At 48.1% G+C, this 21,791-nt stretch overlaps 1 protein-coding gene across 1 annotated transcript in view; it reads left to right on the top strand.

The window, feature by feature from the left end:
* LOC147116983 (THAP domain-containing protein 2-like) overlaps window positions 1–19,431 on the top strand; it is a 37,515-nt gene extending 18,084 nt beyond the window's left edge. Inside the window, exon 4 of the transcript XR_015078339.1 lies at window positions 16,726–19,431. The gene's annotated coding sequence lies outside the window, so the exon portion shown is untranslated. The remainder of the gene's footprint in view (window positions 1–16,725) is intronic.
* The last annotated feature ends 2,360 nt before the right edge of the window (window positions 19,432–21,791 follow it).

The following is a 21,791-nucleotide window of genomic DNA, read 5'->3' as shown; positions in this document are numbered from 1 at the left end:
CACTAGAGGGGGAAATGGCACCCTACAGACCTGTAACCCACCAATGACTCAAGGGGGGAGATTTGGCAGAAAAAGAGGGAAATACATTTTTTTTTTAATAAACCTTCTGTGGCCAAGGGGATTTTATTTTAGATTAAGTTAAAATGAACCTTGTATTTAAAATTAGTTATTTGCAAAGTATCCCCTATTTTTAGAATCCAAATTCTTCTGTTTTCCTTGCTCACCTGCTGAGCTGTCTTTCATCTAAATTCTTACAAATGTAGTCAGGACCACTTAAATGACAAATTTTCAAATATAATTAAAAAAGACTTGCATTTATGTAGCGCCTTTCACAGCCTCAAGATGTCCCAAAGCACTTTACAGCCAATGAAGTACTTTTGAAGTGTTAGTCACTGTTGTAATGTAGGAAATGCGGCAGCCAATTTGCGCACAGCAAGCTCCCACAAACAGCAATGTGATAATGACCAGATAATCTGTTTTAGTGATGTTGGTTGAGGGATTAATACTCCCCTGCTCTGCTTTGAAATAGTGCCATGGGGTCTTTAACATCCACCTGAGAGAGCAGACGGGGCCTCCGTACTCCCTCAGTACTGCACTGGAGTATCGGCCGAGACCTTTGTGCTCGAGACTCTGGAGTGGGACTTGAACCCACAAGCTTCGGATTCCGAGGCCAGAGCACAGCCCACTGAGCCACAGCTGACACCTGAAACATTCAAGGAAGAATGGACGAGTAATTTTTGAACCTTGCTAATCTATAGTGTCCCAAGAACTAAGGAAAAGCAGTTTCCGTGTAAAACTATGATGCTGCTACCTGGAAAATATGCTATTGTGGAGAAAGCCCACGCGTTACCTGATGTCCAGTTCCCTGTGTAGGGCACAAATAGTCTTTGTTGCCCCTTTTATCTCTTTTTTTTTTCATCACGGCCCAATTCTCCAGCCTTCTGCTCTCATCTTCTCTCAATTGCAATTTCTCCCTGTTCACATCAGTAACCAGAGGACACTTTTATCTTTTAAGATAAAAGAACCAGAGGCGAAAGAAGATTTTTTTTTTTTTTAACGTAGCGAGTTATGATCTGGAATGCACTGGCTGAAAGGGTGGTGGAAGCAGACTGAATAATAACTTTCAAAAGGGAATTGGATAATTACATGAAGGGGAAAAGTTTGCATGGCACTACAACAACAACTTGTAATTATATAGCGCCTTTAACGTAGTAAATCGTCCCAAGGCGCTTCACAGGAGTATGATCAGACAAAAAATGACACCGAGCCGCATAAGGAGAAATTAGGGCAGATGACCAAAAGCTTGTTCAAAGAGGTAGGTATTAAGGAGCGTCTTAAATGACCTTCCCTCCATCATAAGGTCAGAAATGGGGATGTTTGCTGGTGACTGCAGTGTTCAGCGTCATTCACAACTCCTCAGATAATGAAGCAGTCCATGCCCGCATTCAACAAGACCTGGACGATGTTCAGGCTTGGGCTGATAAGTGGCAGGTAACATTCGCGCCAGAGAAGTGCCAGGCAATGACTATCTCCAACAAGTGAGAGTCTAGCCACCGCCCCTTGACATTCAACAGCATTACCATCGCCGAATCCCCCACCGTCAATATCCTAGGGGTCACCATTGACCAGAAACTTAACTGGACCAGCCACATAAATACTGTGGCAACAAGAGCAGGTCAGAGGCTAGGTATTCTGCGGCAAGTGTCTCACCTCCTGACTCCCCAAAGCCTTTCCACCATCTACAAGGCACAAGTAAGGAGTGTGATGGAATACTCTCCGCTTGCCTGGATGAGTGCAGCTCCAACAACACTCAAGAAGCTCGACACCATCCAGGACAAAGCAGCCCCTCTTGATTGGCACCCCATCCACCACCTTGTACAGTCACTCCCTCCGGCGTACCATGGCTGCAGTGTGTACCATCTACAAGATGCATTGCAGCAACTCGCCAATGCTTCTTAGGCAGCACCTCCCAAACCCACGACCTCTTCCACCTAGAAGGACAAGGGCAGCAGGCGCATGGGAACACCACCACCTCCAAATTCCCCTCCAAGTCACACACCATCCTGACTTGGAAATATATCACTGGTCCTTCATCGTCGCTGGGTCAAAATCATAGAATCATAGAAAGTTACAGCACGGAAGGAGACCATTTCGGCCCATCGTGTCCGTGCCGGCCAACAAAGAGCTATCCAGCCTAATCCCACTTCCCAGCTCTTGGTCCGTAGCCCTGCAGGTTAGAGCATCCCAAGTGCACATCCAAGTACTTTTTAAATGTGGTTAGGGTTTCTGCCTCTATCACCCTTTCAGGTAGTGAGTTCCAGACCCCCACAACCCTCTGGGTGAAGAAATTTCTCCCCAAATCCCCTCTAAACCTTCCCCCAATTACTTTAAATCTATGCCCCCTGGTTTTTGACCCCTCTGCTAAGGGAAATAGGTCCTTTCTATCCACTTTATCTATGCCCCTCATAATTTTATACACCTCAATAAGGTCTCCCCTCAGCCTCCTCTGTTCCAAGGAAAACAGACCCAACCTATCCAGCTAAGATTCTCTACTCCCAGCAACATCCTTGTAAATCTTCTCTGTACCCTCTCTAGTGCAATCACATCTTTCCTGTAATGTGGTGACCAGAACTGCATGCAGTACTCTAGCTGAGGCCTAACTAGTGTTTTATACAGTTGAAGCATAACCCCCTTGCTCTTGTATTCTATGCCATGGCTAATAAAGGCAAGCATTCCATATGTCTTCTTAACCACCTTATCTACTTGGCCTGCTACCTTCAGAGATCTGTGGACATGCACTCCAAGGTCCCCTTGTTCCTCTACACTACTCAGTGTCCTATCATTTAATGTGTATTCCCTTTCCTTGTTAGCCCTCCCCAAATGCATTACCTCACACGTCTCCAGATTGAATTCTATTTGCCACTGTTCTGCCTACCTGACCAATTTATTGATATCTTCCTGCAGTCTACAGCTTCCTTCTTCAGTATCAACCACACAGCCGATTTTAGTATCATCTGCAAACTTCTTAATCATACCCCCTATATTCAAGTCATGATCATTGATATATACCACAAAAAAGTAAGGGACCTAGTAGTGAGCCCTGCAGAACCCCACTGGAAACAGCCTTCCATTCACAAAAACACCCATCAACCATTACCCTCTGCTTCCTGCCTCCGAGTCAGTTTTGAATCCAACTTGACACTTTGCCCTGGATCCCATGGGCTTTTAACTTCGTGACCAGTCGGCCATGTGGAACCTTATCAAAAGCCTTGCTAAAGTCCATATACACTACATCAAACGCACTACCCTCATCTACCCTCCTTGTTACCTCCTCAAAAAATTCAATCAAGTTTGTCAGACACGACCTTCCCTTAACAAATCTATGCTGACTATCTTTGATTAATCCATGTCTTGATAAATGAAGATTTATCCTGTCCTTCAGAATTCTTTCCAATAATTTTCCCACCACTGAGGTTAGGCTGACTGGGCTGTAATTACTCGGTCTATCCTTTATTCCCTTTTTAAACAAGGGTACCACATTAGCAGTCTTCCAGTCCTCCAGCACCACACCTGAAGCCACAGAGGATTGAAAAATGATGGTCAGGGCCTCTGCTATTTCCTCTTTTGCTTCACTTAACAGCCTGGATACATTTCATCCAGGCCTGGGGATTTATCCACTGTTAAAGCTGCTAAACCCCTTAATACTTCCTCTTTCACTATGTTTATTTCATCTAATATTTTACACTCCTCCCCCCCCCCCCCCGATAGCAATGTCTGCTTCGCCCCTCTCTGTGAAAACAGACGCAAAGTATTCATTAAGAACCCTACCGACGTCTCCTGTCTCCACACACAGACTACCCTCATGATATAGGCCCTACCCTTTATTTAGTTATCCTCTTACTCTTAATATATTTATAAAACATCTTTGGGTTTTCCTTGATTTTACTTGCCAAGAATTTTTCATGCTCTCTCTTTGCTTTCCTAATATCATTTTTAATTGCACCCCTGCACTTTCTGTACTCCTCTAAAGATTCTGGAGTATTTAGCCCTCGGTATCTGTCATACGCCTCCCTTTTTTTCTTTACCCTACCCTGTATGCCTCTAGCCATCCAGGGGGCTCTAGATTTGTTAGTCCCACCTTTTTTCTTTAAGGGCACATATTTGGTCTGAACCCTCCGGATCTCCTCCTTGAATGCCTCCCACTGCTCTGACACTGATTTACCTTCAAGTAGCTGTTTCCAGTCCACTATGGCTAAATCCCCTCTGAGCTTAGCAAAATTTGCTTTTCCCCAATTTAGAATTTTTATTCCTGGTCTATCCTTGTCCTTTTCCATAACTACCTTAAATCTAACAGAATTATGGTCACTAACACCAAAATGTTCCCCCACTGATACGCCTTCTACCTGCCCAGCTTCATTCCCTAAAACTAAATCCTGGAACTCCCTCTAACAGCACAGTGAGAGTACCTTCACCACACGGACTGCAGCGGTTCAAGAAGGCGGTTCACCACCACCACCTTCTCAAGGGCAACTAGGGATGGGCAATAAATGCTGGCCTTGCCAGCGACAAGGCTTCCTTCTGTGCTGTATCATTCTATGATTCTAAATCACCTGCCTTCTCTTTGTTTCCATTGACTGCTGTATACTTAAAGGGGGAAATGAAAGTCATGGAAAAGTATTGTTGGTTAATAGCACTCTATCCACGCCCACCCCCCCCCCCAACCCTGTCCCCTCATTTTTCAAGAGAAAATGAACGGTCTTGCTGCAAATATCTTCAACGTCTTTCATTAAGCGTTGGTTTTATTGCCGACCTCTCCCTCCCTGTTGGGCTGCACCGGTGACATCAATTACAGGGAATGTTCTGGAGCGGCTGTGTTTTAAACAGTGGAGGCCATAACTTCACATACGCCAAATCAAAGCTGCCTGATCCTGGGAAACTGCACTCCAGGCAGATTTCTGTCTGCAAGTATGGCTTCTTGAGTGCTTCAGAGCAACTCTTAAGCCAGTTTGCAGTCACATTGTATCTGTTTGCAATTGACTTGAGCATCCTGTCCTTCTCCACCACTTCTCCTCTGTGGTGCACTTAAATAGCTCCACTTTTGCCCTCTCTCAGCACAGCTAGCACCGTACCAGTTGCTGTGCATGCACAGTCACCTCTGCCATTTCATCATTGGACCAGTCCGCCTCCTGGTCATCATCTCCATGCTGCCCCTTTGTGATGTTAACCATATGTATCGGGTCACATTCCACGTGCATGCTGACAACACCCAGCTTTATCTCTCCACCACCACTGTCAACTCCACAACTGTCACTATGTGGTTCAAATGCTCGTCCGACATACGTCCCATACGAGACATACTTTGTACAGCATTGGGAAGACCAAAACTCAGGCTGAACCTGATTGTGCACAATCCGTGTTCCCTCTGCCGAGCCAAACTTCAAACCCCATTTCCTAGCCTTCACCAAAACCTCTTGTTTCCATGTCTGTAACATTGCCTGTCTCCATCTCTCCTTCGCCCCCCCCCCGCTTCCCGCCACTACCGAAACTCTCACCCCCACCTTCATGTCTGACTTTTCCCAACATTATCCGCACTAAACTCCCAAGTTCCACCCTACACAAACACCAACTCATCCAAAACTCCACCGCCCGCAACCTATTCCATACTAAGACCTGTTGATCGATCACGCCAGTCTTCGCTGGCTCGCCCTTTCCCAAAGCATTGATTTTCAAAATTATCCTGCTACTTCTTTCCCCCACTTCAAAATCCCGCTCAAAACCTGTCTCTTCCTCTGTACCTTCCTCTAAATTTTCTCTTGCGTAGTATCCCTTCCCCCACCACCTCACTTTTTTGTGTGAAATAACTTTTGGTCATCTTACTATGTCAGACAACGACAACAACAACTTGTATTTATATAGCGCCTTTAACACAGTAAAACGTCCCAAGGCGCTTCACAGGAGTAGTAAAAGACAAACATTTGACATGGAGCCACATAAGGAGATATTAGGGCAGATGACCAAAAGCGTGGTCAAAGAGGTAGGTTTTGAGGAGCGTCTTAAAGGAGGAGAGAGAGGCGGAGAGGTTTAGGGAGGGAATTCCAGAGCTTGGGGCCTAGGCAGCTGAAGGCACGGCCACCAATGGTTGAGCGATTATAATCAGGGATGCTCAAGAGGGCAGAATCTGAGGAGCGCAGATATCTCGGCGGGGGGGAGGGAGATTACAGAGATAGGGAGGGGTGAGGCCATGGGGGGATTTGAAAACAAGGATGAGAATTTTGAAATCGAGGCGTTGCTTAACCGGGAGCCAATGTAGGCCAAGCGTGCACAGGAGTGATGGGTGAACAGGACTTAGTGCGAGTTAGGACACGGGCAGCCGAGTTTATGTAGGGTAGAATGTGGGAGGCCAGCCAAGAGTGCGTTGAAATAATCGTCTAGCGGTAACAAAGGCATGGATAAGGGTTTCAGCAGCAGATGAGCTGAGGCAGGGGCGGAGACGGGCAATGTTATGGAGGTGGAAATAGGCGGTCTTAGTTATGCCGCGGATATGTGGTCGGATGTCAAATATGACACCAAGGTTGTAAACAGTCTGGTTCAGCCTCAGACAGATGCTAGGGAGAAGGATGGAGTCGGTGGCTAGGGAACGGAATTTGTGGAGGGGCCCGAAGACAATGGCTTCGGTCTTCCCAATATTTAATTGGAGAACATTTCTGCTCACCCAGTACTAGATGTCAGACAAGGAGTCTGACAATTTAGAGGCTGGAAAGGGGTTGAGAGAAGTGGTGGTGCAGTAGAGCTGGGTGTCGTCAGCATACATGTGGAAACTGATGCCGTGTTTTCGGATGATGTCACCAAGGGGCAGCATGTAGATGAGAAATAGGAGGGGGCCAAGGATAGATCCTTGGGGGACACCAGAGGTAACGATGCGAGAGTGGGAAGAGATGCCGTTGCAGGTGATTCTCTGGCTATGATTAGATAGATAAAAATGGAACCAGGCAAGTGCAGCCCCACCCAGCTGGACGATGGTGGAGAGGTGTTGGAGGAGGATAATGGAGTGGTCAACCATGTCAAAGGCTGTAGACAAGTCAAGAAGGACAAGTAGGGATCGTTTACCTTTGTCACAGTCACAAAGGATGTAATTTGTGACTTTGATGAGAGCCATTTCAGTACTGTGGCAGGAGCGGAAACCGGATTGGAGGGATTCAAACATGGAATTGCAGGAAAGATGGGCACGGATTTGGGAGGCGATAACACATTCAAGGACATTGGCGAGGAAAGGGAGGTTGGAGATGGGGTGATAGTTTGCAAGGAAGGGGGTGTCAAGGGTTGGTTTTTTGAGGAGAGGAGTGTTGACAGCAGATTTGAGGGAGAGGGGGACAGTACCTGAGGAGAGCGAACCGTTAACAATATCAGCTAACCTTCTGGAAGCCAGAAAAGGAAGTTGGGTGGTCATCAGTTTAGTGGGACTAGGGAGTGGATCTCATGGACAACATGAGCGTGGAGAGGTCAAGAGTGGAGATCGGAGAGAAACTGGAGAAAAATGCAAATTCAGGGCTAGGGCAGGGGGGGAAACCTTAGAGGATGTTTGGCCTGGTGAGCATGGGGAAGGAAGGGAAGTGGCAGAGGCAGCTGATCAGATGGTCTCAATCTTGGAGACAAAGAAGTCCATGAGCTCCTCGCACTTGCTAGAAGCATAGAAAAATAGGAGCAGGAGTAGGCCATTCGGCCCTTCGAGCCTGCTCCGCCATTCAATATGATCATGGCTGATCCTCTATCTCAATACCATATTCCCGCTCTCTCCCCATACCCCTTGACGCCTTTTGTGTCTAGAAATCTATCTATCTCCTTCTTAAATATATTCAGTGACTTCACTTCCACAGCCTTCTGTGGTAGAGAATTCCACAGGTTCACCACCCTCTGAGTGAGTTGGAGGTGAGTATGGAGGAGACGGAAGAGGGGTTTAAGAAGACAGTTAGCAGTAGGGAATAGAAGCCAGGGGTTATCTTTGCATTCCAGAATGATCCTGGAATAGTGAGCAATTTTGGAAGACAAGAGTAGGGCACAATAATGCTTTATGTGCTCCAGCCAGATCTGACAGTGAATGGCTAAACCAGTTGTCCACCACATCCATTCAAGTCTGCGTCCCTTGATCTTGAGGGAGCGAAGATGAGGACCGTACCAGGGGGAATGGCCAGGGTGAGAGAGAGTAATTGTTTCAATAGGGACTAGGGCATCAAAGGTGGTGGTGAGGGGGTGGTTGAGCAGATCGGTAACTGCAGAAATGTCGTGGTGAATGGAGGGCCAAAGGCTGGACACTTGGGATTTTGTAAGTGCAGTTGTAAGGGAGTTGCGAGAGAGTTTTTTCCAGGGGTGGACACAGAAGGAAGTAGGGTTGGGTGGGGGAAGGGGGGAATATGGGTGGAGCGCGATACGAGGAAGTGGTCAGAGATGGCCTTATCTGCAATTGACACAGTGGGAGTAGGGAGGCCACGAGAGATGGCAAGGTCGAGGGGTTGGCCGTGAATATGGGTTGGGGAGTTCACATGGAGGGAGAGATTAAGGGAGGATGGGAGGGCAGTGAACTCAGAGGAGAGAGAGCATGATGAATTGAGATGGAGTTTGAAATCACCGAGGGTGAGAAGTCGCTCGGTGCAGAGGCTGAGGGATGAAAGCAATTAAGATATGTCGGTGATAAATTTTTTATCGTACTTGGTGGGCGGAAGAGAACGAGAATTTTAAATGATAGGTGAGAGGGGTGGCTGCTCAAAGGAAGAGAAAGTGCCAGAGGAGTAGGGGGACAAATCAAGGTGTGATTTGGTGATGAGAGCCACACCGCCACCACAGGGCAAGTGGTGGAAGATATAGCCAGGCGGGGAGGCTACATTTAAGGGTAAGGCATCATCACCCCTCAGCCAAGTTTCCGTCAGGGCCATGGTGTCGATCCAATCATCCATGATAAGGTCATGGATAGCAAGGGCCTTGTTCGCAAGTGAACGGACATTCTGCAGTGAGATGCGGAGAGGGTCGGTGACGGCTGGTCCACAGGGTCAGCACTTGGAGGGGTGAGTTGGACGGGGTGGAGATTGGCAAGATTAGCCCCCCGCGGGCGCGATGGGCAGGAAGGTCGGTGAGAGAGTAGGATGGGAAAGTTGGGGTTGCTGCTCGTGAGGAGGTAGCGACGAGTGCCATGGTGGGCCCTTCGGAGGATGCCAAGAAAGGCACAGAGGGAAGCTGCAGGCTTATCTAAGAGGGAGTCAAGCCTGGGACGGTGGCAGAAGAGTAGGAAGGTAGAAGAGTAATGAAGGATTGGGGTAGGGATTTGGGTAGGCAGAGTCTTCTTTTCTTCTTAGGCAGTCCCTCGGAACCGAGGATGACTGGCTTCCACACTAAAAATGAGTTCTCAGGTGACTGAAGAGTCCAATGCGGGACCTACAGTCTCTGTCACAGGTGGGGCAGACCGTGGTTGAAGGGGCAGGTGGTTGGGTTGACGTGCGCTCCTTCCGCTGTTTGTGCTTGGCTTCCGCTTGCTCCCGACGAAGAGACTCGAGGTGTTCGGCGCCTTCTCGGATGCTTCTCCTCCACTTTGTGTGGTCTTGGCCCAGGGATTCCCAGGTGTCTGTGGGGATGTTGTACTTTTTCAAGGAGGCTTTGAGGGTGTCCTTGAAGCATTTCCTCTGCCCACCTGGGGCTCTCTTGCTGTGTCAGAGTTCTGAGTAGAGCGCTTGTTTTGGGAGTCTTGTATCGAGCATGTGGACAATGTGACCCGTCCATCGGAGCTGATCGAGCGTGGTCAAAGCTTCGATGCTGGGGATGTTGGCCTGAGCGAGAACACTTACGTTGGTGCGCCTATCCTGCCAATGGATTTGCAGGATCTTGCGGAGGCAGCGCTGTTGTTACTTCTCCAGTGCTTTGAGGTGCCTGCTGTACATGGTCCATGTCTCTGAGGCATACAGCAGGGCGGGTATCACTGCTGCTCTGTAGACCATTAGTTTGGTGCTGGGTTTGAGGTCCTGGTCTTCAAACACTCTCTTCCTCAGGCGACCAAAGGCTGCACTGGCACACTGAAGGCAGTGTTGGATTTCGTCATTGACGTCTGCCCTTGTTGACAGTAGGCTCCCGAGGTATGGAAAGTGGTCCATGTTGTCCAAGACCACGTCGTGGATTTTGATAATTGGGGAGCAGTACTGTGTGGCGGGAGCAGGTTGGTAGAGGACCTTTGTCTTACGAATGTTTAGTGCAAGGCCCATGCTCTCGTATGCTTCGGTGAAGGTGTTGACGATGGTTTGGAGTTCGACCTCCGAGTGTGCGCAGACGCAAGTGTCGTCTGCGTACTGTAATTCGATGACAGACCTTGGATCTGGACTGGTGGCGACGGAGGTTGAACAGTTTCCCGTTTGTTCAGTAGATTAGCTCCACTCCAGCGGGGAGCTTACTGAGGGTGAGATGGAGCATTGCAGCCAGGAAGATCGAGAAGAGCGTTGGTGCGATGACACAGCCTTGCTTGACCCCAGTCCATACGTGAATTGAGTCTGTGGTCAGGATCACAGCTTGCATGTCGTCATGAAGCAGGTGACAAACTTTTGAGGGCAGCCGAATTTGAGGAGGACACTCCATAATCCCTCACGTTTGAAGGTGTCGAAGGCCTTTGTGAGGTCAAAGAAGGCCACATTGGTGCTGTTCCCTGCATTTCTCTTGTAGTTGGCCCGCGGTAAAGATCATGTCCATTGTGCCCCTTAGTGGGCGGAATCCGCATTGTGACTCTGGGAGGAGCACTTCAGCCACTGGGAGAAGGCGATTGAGGAGGATTCTTGCGATGACTGAAAGGAGACCCCGCGGGACACACTCACTGGAAGGAGACACCGCGGGACACACTCACTGGAAGGAGACACCGCGGGACACACTCACTGGAAGGAGACACCGCGGGACAGTCACTGGAAGGAGACACAGCGGGACACACTCACTGGAAGGAGACACCGCGGGACACACTCACTGGAAGGAGACACCGCGGGACACACTCACTGGAAGGAGACACCGCGGGACACACTCACTGGAAGGAGACACCGCGGGACACACTCACTGGAAGGAGACACCGTGGGACACACTCACTGGAAGGAGACACATCGCGGGACACAGTCACTGGAAGGAGACGCCGTGGGACACCGTCATTGGAAGGAGACACACCGCGGGACACACTCACTGGAAGGCAACGCCATGGGACACACTCACTGGAAGGAGACACACCGCGGGACACAGTCACTGGAAGGAGACACCGCGGGACACACTCGCTGGAAGGAGACACCGTGGGACACAATCACTGGAATGAGACGCCGCGGGACACAGTCATTGGAAGGAGACACAGCGGGACACAGTCACTGGAAAAGAGACACCGCGGGACACACTCATTGGAAGGAGACCCCGCGGGACACACTCATTGGAAGGAGACAACGCGGGACACACTCGCTGGAAGGAGACACCGCGGGACACACTCGTTGGAAGGAGACCCCGCGGGACACACTCATTGGAAGGAGACAACGCGGGACACACTCGCTGGAAGGAGACACCGCGGGACACACTCGCTGGAAGGAGACACCGCGGGACACACTCGCTGGAAGGAGACACCGCGGGACACACTCGCTGGAAGGAGACACCGCGGGACACACTCGCTGGAAGGAGACACCGCGGGACACACTCGCTGGAAGGAGACACCGCGGGACACACTCGCTGGAAGGAGACACCGCGGGATACGCTCGCTGGAAGGAGACACCGCGGGACACGCTCGCTGGAAGGAGACACCGCGGGACACACTCGCTGGAAGGAGACACACCGTGGGACACACTGGAAGGAGACACACCGCAGGACACACTCACTGGAAGGAGACACCGCGGGACACAGTCACTGGAAGGAGACACCGCGGGACACAGTCACTGGAAGGAGACGCACTGCGAGACAGTCACTGGAAGGAGACACCGCGGGAGGTTATGCACTTTGGCAGGAAAAATCGTAGAGCAAGTTATTATCTTAATGGCAAGAAACTGGAAAGTACTGAAGTACAAAGGGATCTGGGGGTCCTGGTGCACGAAACTCAAAAGGTTAGCATGCAGGTGCAGCAAGTGATTAAGAAGGCCAATGGAATGTTGGCTTTCATTGCTAGGGGGATAGAATATAAAAATAGGGAGGTATTGCTTCAGTTGTACGAGGTATTGGTGAGACCGCACCTGGAATACTGCATACAGTTTTGGTGTCCATACTTAAGAAAAGACATACTTGCTCTCAAGTCAGTACAAAGAAGGTTCACTCGGTTAATCCCGGGGATGAGGGGATGGACATATGAGGAGAGGTTGAGTAGATTGGGACTCTACTCATTGGAGTTCAGAAGAATGAGAGGCGATCTTATTGAAACATATAAGATTGTGAAGGGGTTGGATCGGGTGGATGCGGGGAGGATGTTCCAGATGATGGGTGAAACTAGAACTAGGGGGCATAGTCTTAGAATAAGGGGCTGCTCTTTCAAAACTGAGATGAGGAGGAACTTCTTCACTCATAGGGTGGTAGGTCCATGGAATATGCTGCCCCAAAAAGCTGTCGAAGCTACATCATTACATAAATTTAAAACAGAAATAGACAGTTTCCTAGAAGAAAAGGGAATTAAGGGTTACGGGGAGCGGGCAGGAATTTGGACATGAGTTTAGGTGCGGATCGGTCATGACCCTGTGGGTAGCGGAGCGGGCCCAGGGGCCGTGTAGCCTGATCCTGCTCCTGTTTTGTGTGTCTAATTCTGTTAGATTCAGGAGATCGTCCTGTCATAGTGGATTGGCGGTTAGGATCAGATCAGCCATGATCTTATTGAATGGCGGAGCAGGCTCGAGGGGCCAATTGGCCTACTCCTGCTCCTATTTCTTATGTTCTTACACACTTACTGGAAGGAGACTCCGCGGGACACACTCACTGGAAGGAGACACCGCGGGACACACTCAGTGGAAGGAGACAACGCGGGACACACTCGCTGGAAGGAGACACCGCGGGACACACTCGCTGGAAGGAGACACCGCGGGACACACTCAGTGGAAGGAGACAACGCGGGACACACTCGCTGGAAGGAGACACCGCGGGACACACTCGCTGGAAGGAGACACCGCGGGACACACTCACTGGAAGGAGACGCACCGCGGGACACACACACTGGAAGGAGACGTTGCGGGACACACTCACTGGAAGGAGACGTTGCGGGACACACTGGAAGGAGACACCGCGGGACACACTCACTGGAAGGAGACACCGCGGGACACTCACTGGAAGGAGACACCGCGGGACACACTCACTGGAAGGAGACACCGCGGGACACACTCACTGGAAGGAGACACCGCGGGACACACTCGCTGGAAGGAGACACCGCGGGACACACTGGAAGGAGACACCGCGGGACACACTGGAAGGAGACACCGCGGGACACACTCGCTGGAAGGAGACACCGCGGGACACACTCGCTGGAAGGAGACACCGCGGGACACACTCGCTGGAAGGAGACACCGCGGGACACACTCACTGGAAGGAGACACCGCGGGACACACTCACTGGAAGGAGACACCGCGGGACACACTCACTAGAAGGAGACACCGCGGGACACACTCACTAGAAGGATACACCGCGGGACACACTCACTGGAAGGAGACACCGCGGGACACCCTCACTGGAAGGAGACACCACGGGATACACTCACTGGAAGGAGACACCGCGGGACACCCTCATTGGCAGGAGACACCGCGGGACACACTCACTGGAAGGAGACACCGCGGGACACCCTCACTGGAAGGAGACACCGCGGGACACAGTCACTGGAAGGAGACACTGTAGGCAGAGTATCCGAGAGATGAAAGGCGGCATGACGACAGGAGGGATAGAGAGAAAAGAAGAAGGGGGAGAGAAAAGTGGAAATAGAAGTGAACGGTTCAGGTCCAGAGCGGCAGCCAAAATGCTCACGCGAATGGACACAGGGGAAAACTCATGTTACATAGGCCTGGTTAAGTAGCCATTATAGGGATGTATATTTTCTGGTAGCAGGGAATAGGTTGGTGACAGTAGTAGGGAGTCCAGAGTTAAAGTCGGAGTTCCTCTGAATGGAAAAAAAGTTGACATAGGAAGGATGGAGTCAGCGTGGAGCATCGACGAACTGATCTCCAAGTTTGGAGACAGGAATAGCAGGCGAGTGAAGTCCAGAAGCTATTTGAAGGGTAGAAAATTGGAGGATGGAGGTTATTGCTGTCGTAATGAGAATCAGTTGCAATGCAGAAAGATGATGGCGAAGTTGGAGGGCACCGTAGATCAGAAGTGGCAGAGAAAATGTAAAACAACTAGCCAGCGACAAACAAAGCAAAAAAAACAGTAGAACGAGTCACCCAGCTCAGCAGAGATACAGCCACGGTGGGGAAGATCATTTTTGACGCAGCAAATTTTTGACGCAGCAAATGAGTCTTACGGTGTAATCCAGTTAGTGGTGTAATCCAGTGTAATCCAGTGCAGAAGCGTAGTGGTGTAATCCAGTGTAGTTCAGTGCAGAAGCGTAGTGGTGTAATCCAGTGTAGAAGTGTAGTGGTGTAGTCCAGTGCAGAAGTATAGTGGTGTAGTCCAGTGCAGAAGTATAGTGGTGTACTCCACTGCAGAAGTGTGTAGTGGTGTAGTCCAGTGCAGAAGTATAGTGGTGTAGTCCAGTGCAGAAGTGTGTAGTGGTGTAGTCCAGTGCAGAAGTATAGCGGTGTAGTCCAGTGCAGAAGTGTGTAGTCCAGTGTAGTCCAGTGCAGAAGTGTGTAGTGGTGTAGTCCAGTGCAGAAGTGTGTAGTGGTGTAGTCCAGTGCAGAAGTGTGTAGTGGTGTAATCCAGTGTAGTCCAGTGCAGAAGTGTGTAGTGGTGTCGTCCAGTGTAGTCCAGTGCAGAAGTGTGTAGTGGTGTAATCCAGTGTAGTGCAGTGCAGAAGTGCGTAGTGGTGTCGTCCAGTGTAGTCCAGTGCAGAAGTGTGTAGTGGTGTAATCCAGTGTAGTGCAGTGCAGAAGTGTGTAGTGGTGTAGTGCAGTGCAGAAGTGTGTAGTGGTGTAATCCAGGGTAGTGCAGTGCAGAAGTGTGTAGTGGTGTAGTGCAGTGCAGAAGTGTGTAGTGGTGTAATCCAGTGTAGTCCAGTGCAGAAGTGTGTAGTGGTGTCGTCCAGTGTAGTCCAGTGCAGAAGTGTGTAGTGGTGTAATCCAGTGTAGTGCAGTGCAGAAGTGTGTAGTGGTGTCGTCCAGTGTAGTCCAGTGCAGAAGTGTGTAGTGGTGTAATCCAGTGTAGTGCAGTGCAGAAGTGTGTAGTGGTGTAATCCAGTGTAGTGCAGTGCAGAAGTGTGTAGTGGTGTAGTGCAGTGCAGAAGTGTGTAGTGGTGTAATCCAGTGTAGTGCAGTGCAGAAGTGTGTAGTGGTGTAATCCAGGGTAGTCCAGTGCAGAAACATAGTCTTGATGTCTAGAGAAGTCCAGGAATTTGGAAACCAAATTTGAGAAGCAGCAAGATGGGGTGGGGAGTAATGGCGGTTTAAAACAGTTAACTTGTAGTTAGGGCTGAAATGCACCAACTGATGGAGCCAGGAGAACTTGAAGAGGAGATTTAGGAGAGAAAGAGCAAAGGATGGCAGGAGATTCCCATGGATCGAAGCGAAGAGCTCCTGTGGATCTGCCAGCCTAGCGGCAGCCATCTTCACATCCAATTCAAACGTGATATATAAGTGCAAAGTTGCTGCTGTTCGCTTTCTTCTTGACTGTTGATCGCTTCTATTTTTTTAGAAAAAGGAATTACTTTGAATAACAAGTACGCAATCTAGATTGTCCTTCCCCTTTAGTCTCTGTTTTCATTTTTGAGTTGGTCCTTGACCAAGTCTCGGAGTGTCCTGATCTTTCTTCATTCCCTCTTGAATCTGTTTACAGCTATTCCCATTCTTGCCTGCAGGTTGAAAAAATAGAGAGAAACACGAACGAGTGCATGAATTAAGGAGTGAAAAATAACAGACAGGAAATGTTACTGAATAGCCTCCAAGGAGAATCCGGGGGGTGGGGGGGGAAACTTCTGCTGCATCTTTGGGCAATACTTTGTATTTATTAGTGTTACATATGGAGCAGAGAACATTAGGACTGAATCTAATCGAGGTGTTCCAAATTTTGAAAAAATAAGTGAAATATTGGCCTCTATTAAGCCCACCGCCCCCCCCCCCCCCCGACGGCCGAGACGGGGTCGGGGGTAGAAATTAAAGATTGCAGTTACACAGCCACAGATCCAGGAACGACCACTAATATGAAGTAAAACTTACCTGAACCTACTCCTGAATTTTGCCGGTTAACCGAGATGTCCGTTTATTTAGGTGCCGGTAAATCGAGAGTTTCCTGTACTAGAAGCATAGGAGATCAGAAGAAAGTTTTTCACACACATGGTTATTAGATTATAGAATTCATTACCACAAGTGGCTGTTGAAATCAAATCCCTCATGACATTTAAGAGGGAATTAGATAAACATTTGAAGATAACAAAGAGCTTGGAAATGGGATTGGAGTAAATGGCTCCAATGTGACACTAATACCAGCAAAGGTATGGTGGGCTAAATGGTCGTGCCTATGATTTTAACAGTTACTCTTTTTTCAGGGGTGGTGGTGGGGGGGTGGGAGAAGTTTATTGATGCCTTTAATGATAATTTGTATGAGTTCTATTTTTTTTTCTTTCAGTTTTAGGACGGTGCTCAGAAATCCATGAAGTTCCACAGACCTACAGTGCAAAGAGAGCCCTAGAAAACCGAAGGGTTATGACTGCTGCAGTTTACCCCCCGTTCTCAACAACGCAAATAGTGTCTTCCCGTTAAGACTAACTGGCCGGAAAAAAAAGACTTTATATTTATATAAAGCGCCTAAGGACGCCCCAAAGGTTTCACATGGCATTAAATAACAGCAACAAAAGCAACGAGTTATCAAAATTCCAAGATTTATCCAGATTCCCGGATTATTTGCTATATGGTACAATATAAACTGTATGATTCACCTCTATAATGATACACTGAGACTATCGTCATCTTCAAGAATTCAGTTTGCTTCAGATAACAGTAGAGTTCATGCCAGCCAACCCGCTCAACACAGCTTAGCCTACATGATCCATGAAATGACTACAGTGTGTGTACGTAAAGATCATTGCACGGAATGTATTTCACAGGTGCATCCATTTAAATTCCCACTGCCATTTGCACAGACAGTACGAATGCATGAAAGTACTTTTAAGTCAACTCTCCAGCGCTTTGTATCTTTGCTCCTCTCACTGCTGCTTATTCTGCATCGCCCACTCCCTCCCTTCACCCCCACTATTGGCAGAAGGGCCCTCTGAAAATCCCTTTCCTAAAGTCCTCCGTTCTCCATCCTTATCTCCCCCTTAAAAAAAAAACCCTCCTCTGAGCCCATCTCTTTCCCAAGCGTTCGGTCACCCCACCCCCTCCTAAGCTTTAGTTTGCTGGCTCGTCGTCTATTTTCCATATGCCTAGTTGCAAAGCGCCTTGGGATTTATTTATTTTTAACTCATTAAATGCATATAATTAGAGGTGGTGGTTGTTATGACAGAACTTAACACCAATGGACTCGATACTGACTTTCATTACAGTGTGCTTAACAAGTACAACCTGGGTACATGTGACTCTTTAAAGAGCTTAGTAACTAGAGTGCGGTAAATTAACAGCATAGCATTTTCAGTGGTAAGAATGGGGATATGGATTTCAAAATATACACTTCATTTATAAGATGTGTTTAATCTCCTTTTCTAATCCCCTTCAGACCATGTGATGTAAAAGATTACTGAGTGCTTGGTTTGAATATAAAACAAGGCTTTAATCAATTGTTTCAAAACCATGAGATTTCTAGCTACAATCACTGGTTCCTGGTTACAGAAACATCCTGAGCAAGCTGGGCCCACGCCCGAGTATTATACTCCTTGGACGGCGCCACCAGCTGGCCGCCCAGTGTTACTTCATGAGTCATGATAAGATTCATGATACCATGCATCTTCTACCAAGAAAACAGGCAGGAGATCTGATCCCAGACCACCAGTAATGTAACAGCCAGCAAAGGACATGGCATGGCATGGAATCCCTTACTAATTTATTCTCCCTGTGCTACATAAGGAAGCTCAATAGCAAAGCGGAGTGGCTGACCTGAATCTGCCTCCCTTCTAAACAGCCGTTCCATGCATTAGTGCTTTGGTGCACACTGCCGCTGCAATGCTTCCAATACATATATATAACGCAATCGTTTTGGGAGGGGAAAAAAACCTGCCTGTACTGTTTAAGTAGGATATTTTACGTTTTCTCCCCTTCCCTTTTTTTTTCCACGTCTGCCCCTCTCCCTTCGCCACACAACGTCCACAGCTGATGGGGGTGGGGGGGGGGGCAGATGATTCTGACACCACTCTTGACAGTGAGTGCTGTCCCATCATGTGCTGCTATTACTGCAAATCAATAGAACAGGCCGTCATAGAGGGAAAAAAGCAACCACGGCTTAAATCGAACACTACACTTAATAAGTGTGAATGTTTCAAATAGAGCAGACCTCGGCTTGACAAATCTGGTTAACCTGTGCCACAAGCCTTGTGAACGCCCTGCTATCGATTGTGATGATTGCGGAGGTCCTATTTCCTTATGGAAGCAGCTGACAGTTCAAGGAAACGTCATGGATTACTTCGATTGAAGGTGAAGAGTAGCGTGTGTATCCTCCTGGGTACAATAATTTGCAGCTGTACAGACATTATAGACCCTGGCGTAGGATTTAATACGAATTTTATTTTGTTTCTTCATCATTGATGCTCAGAGCACTGTATATTATTGTGGCAAATTCAATTAAAAAGTACTTTTTCAAAAAAAAATGTGAGACTACGTGCTCCGGCTCCTTCAGCGTTTTCGGTCTCTGTGCCAGTACTTGTTTATATACTTTGGCTCAATTTTGTGGTTGCAAAAGTCACTCCTGAGCCAAAAGAAAAGTTAAACGTTTGCGTCCTAAACACAACAACTGCACGAGTACGATAAAAAAAAAGGCACAGAGTGAGTCAGCCAAGAAACTTCCCACGCCTCGAACAGACCAATCTAAAAAAATTGTTTGCGTTTTTAATTTTTACCAACGGCTATGCTACAAGTAAAATCAGTTTTGGCTCGGCGTCATAACAATAGCATGATGGCCCTCGCCCAACAGTCATCCGTCCAGTCTGCACCGAGGAAAATGGGGTGATTGTGCTTGACAGGGGTCTGAAGAAACCATATTCGTGGAGCTATCCTGCGGGCTGCCAGTTGGTCAGGTACACGCAGGAGGAGGGGGGGTCACTCTTCAATGTTGGATTTGTGCTGGTTAGTGGAATAGATTTAAGGAACCCTGCTGAAATCATTTATGTCCTGGTGCTGCTAGTAAACATCACAAGCATGGTAACACCCCCATCTTATAGTGAGTTGTAAATTCTGTTTCAGATCCCTTAGTGGCGCGGTTCACAGGTATACATCCTCGAATGATACCGCGCAGAAGGTGGCCATTCGGCCCATCGTGCCTGTGCTGGCTCTTTGGTAGAGCTATCCAAGTCATATCCTGGTATGCAACTGAGCCACACAGGTGCAATCCCCAGTCTGTGCTGTTGGATAATCTCAGTAAAATGGGATCAAGTGTGCTGTAATTCACCTCTGTGTCCTTGAGCTGTGAGGGGGCGGTGGGGATCAGCCGGCTTTCCTCTTGCTGACCTTTGTCTGATGACCCTTGCTGGAAAGTATGCATATCGGAGAGAACAAGATAAGGCTCGGCTAAGATGCAACCACAGACAATTAGCTTGCCAATATTCGCTGCTCAGGCGCGCACATGATAAAGTTGGCCCAGGTACCGGAGAGCTGGCCAGGCCTGTGGAGCAGTACCCCAGCATAAGTCAGCAACTTCAGGAGAAAATAGGGAGACTAAAATAAAATTTGTCCCTTTTTTGTGAAGTAAATATTGTACTGTATTCATCATCCCTTCTCCATGGAGCAAATGGGAAAAAAATTGGAGAGCAAACATCGTGCAGGTCTGTTGATATAAACGTAGGAACAGGCGCAGGCCATTCAGCCCCTTGAGCCTGTTCCGCTATTCAATTAGATCACGGCTGATCTGTACCTCAGCTCCATTTACCCGCCTTAGCTCCATATCCCTTGATATCCTTACCTAATAAAAATTAAAATATAAACAGATGGTTGCCATCTGCATGTTCTACAACTTTGCCTTAAATATAAGTCTCATCATGGAAGCCCTGGAAAAGAAAGGCCCCCGCAGCCGCCTGCTGAACCGACCTCTTTTCAGCTTCCATCGCCTGCTGGGGCAGTCGGCTCCAAACAAATCATCATCCTCTGTGTGAAGTAGATATATTTAAATGCAATATTATCAATATGCTAGCTAAATTCCCCACAAGGCATGGCTTCCACACTCTCATCACTTCCCAGGTACTTTGATACACAGCAACCTACAGTATTGAGAAATAGAGGCCATTCATTGATAGCATATCAGCAACTTGGACCAGTCATTTGCATTCACTGCTCGGTACTTGGGTCAACCTAACCATATTGAGCCAGTACACATGAGTGTATCTCATTTGAGGAGATCCAAACGTATGCCAACACGACCAGGTAAAAAAATTCTATCGTTAATTTCCTTTTTTTTCCAAAATATATTTTGCGGAGAGAACAGTGAGTACAGGCTGGTAACTCACCTGCTTCATATCCAAACTCATTTAGGGGAAAGCCACGCGCCGTGCTTGAAGAACAGTTAGAAAATTACATCCTCAAACAAGGTGAACTTCATTTTACTCGATTGTTCAGGCACACTGTTTCAGAACATAAAATCCTCAAGTGTCAATTTTTTGTGGTGTCTTGTGTCCTGCAGTAGAGCACCAGGCGCTGTAGGACGTGCTCGCTCATGCCTCAGAAAGATTCATGGGCGTTCATAGATCACAAACAGGGGTTTCAGTGTCTAAAGTGATATGGTGCTAATCCTTTTTTCCAATTAACTAATAGGGCCTGCAGAACCAAAGGCATCTCTCACAGTACCTACCTAAAGGATCTCATTGAAACTTATCAAATTCTAACAGGACTAGACGGACTAGATGCAGGAAGGATGTTCCCGATGGCGGGGGAGTCCAGAACCAGGGGTCACAGTCTAAAGATAAGGGGTAAGCCATTTAGGACAGAGATGAGGAGGAATTTCTTCACCCAGAGAGTGGTGAACCTGTGGAATTCTCGACCACAGAAGGCAGTGGAGGCCAATTCATTAAATATATTCACGAAGGAGTTAGATATATTTCTTAAGGCTAAAGGGATCAAGGGATATGGGGAGAAAGCAGGGACAGGGTACTGAATTTGGATGATCAGCCATGATCTCATTAAATGGCGGAACAGGCTTGAGGGGCAGAATGGCCTACTCCTGCTCCTATCTTCTATGTTTCTATGTGTTGAATTTTGTTCCTATTTTGCAATGATTTACTTTAATGTTTAAGGAATACAAGAATCACAACCAAGGTCTAATCAATTTAAAGTCATATTTAACTTTGTGATTGTCGTCATAATGGAGGGGACCTCCATGCTGGACAATGGAAGTTGGCAGATAGTTGGTAATCCCCTACATTTAGTCTGCCAGGATGTGTGCTTAAGCTTCTGACTGCTCTATTTAAAATACCGAATCCAGCTCCTTGCACATCCTTCCATTTTAAATAAGAGGTAGTCCTTAAAGAAAGTGTCAGTTGTCTGATTCCTGCTGTTCTC

The sequence above is a fragment of the Somniosus microcephalus genome, chromosome 5 (genome assembly GCF_052327205.1).
Source record: "Somniosus microcephalus isolate GS21.2 chromosome 5, FLI_Smic_1.0, whole genome shotgun sequence".
Classification (NCBI taxonomy): Eukaryota; Metazoa; Chordata; class Chondrichthyes; order Squaliformes; family Somniosidae; genus Somniosus; species Somniosus microcephalus.
The sequence above is the reverse complement of the archived record's forward strand: the minus strand, read 5'-3'. Positions and strand labels throughout refer to the sequence as shown.